We start from the raw sequence: 1,342 nt of genomic DNA, 5'->3' as shown, positions 1-1,342 counted from the left end.
AACATCATAAATTATTTAAAATTTTTCAGTCATTATTTTTACGTAAAACTATTTTTAAATAACTTAAAATCACATCCCAACCTCAAACACACAAATTAACAACCCAGGGATCATAAAATAATAATTAAACCATATCAATTTCCAGGATAGTTCGCGTTCCTTTCCTTGCCAAGAAATTTCCGGCCCCAGCAATTTCTGTGAAAAGCTCTCCTTTGTATAGATGATGATAATATGTTATATACAGATGTAGTGCTATATATTACGGTTATTTGTTAACTGTGGCAGTTCTAATTAATCCAAGGGTACTTTAATTAATTTTTTTCCTTTTGCCATTTACTAACACTACATGCTAGTCTTTAACCCTATATGACATTTTAAGTTCATATTCTTGCTGAACAGAAAACGTCTTTCCAAACGTGAAAAATAGTAGAAATAATTATTACCTAATCTATTTAAATAGTTATTCTTCGTTCTCATGATATATTTCTGTTTGACTATCTGTCTTTTTATGCAATTCATATTTATTAATGATTATCACGCTAATTGAAATAGCTTAATTAGTTTGGTGGTCGCGGTCAACATTACTTTATTTTTTAAACATGTAGTTTTTTTTTCCCCTTAAAAAAACGAAAGAAAAATACGAGTTGACAACAGTTATTTCATATTTTTCAGTGACCATTTTTTCTCCCGCAATATTATATATTGCACCAAAATTTGAGTTAAATCATTGGATTGGTGCAAAAGAATTAAGAAGCACTTTAGCTGATGAGCATAATTATATTCAAAGAAAACATTAAAAAAACACACCCAGGCCAGAAGTCAGAATGATATAAGTTAACTAGGGATAATTGCCCTGCAATTCTCTTATCATAAGCCTAGTGCATGCATCGACCTAATGATTAATCAAAGCATCAAAATTAATTCGCAATGTTACATGAACATATAATATGCAAACTCAACAGTCAACACGCAATAATCATAACCCACTTTGCATAGATATGAATATGCGTTCAGTATAATTTATTAAATGTTTTAAAGGTATGGATTTAACTAACATATATTTTAAAATTTATGTTATATACATCAGCCATATTAGAGAATTATTAGTTTAAAAAGGTAAAAAGAAAAATTAATTTTTAAAAGTTTAATTTTATATTTTGAAAATATCATTTATTTGCTCTTAAATTAGAAAAGTGTTTTCTACACGCAAAAATATGAATAAATGATCAAATTAATTCCGAAAAAATTATTCATTTTTTAAATTAGTCTTCGAAACATTTTTTGAATTAAATTTATTTTTCAAAGATTTTAAATTAGTTATTTTAGTTCTTCCGTCATGTAA

This window comes from Arachis ipaensis, chromosome B06, assembly GCF_000816755.2.
Source record: "Arachis ipaensis cultivar K30076 chromosome B06, Araip1.1, whole genome shotgun sequence".
NCBI classification, from domain to species: Eukaryota; Viridiplantae; Streptophyta; class Magnoliopsida; order Fabales; family Fabaceae; genus Arachis; species Arachis ipaensis.
The sequence above is the reverse complement of the archived record's forward strand: the minus strand, read 5'-3'. Positions refer to the sequence as shown.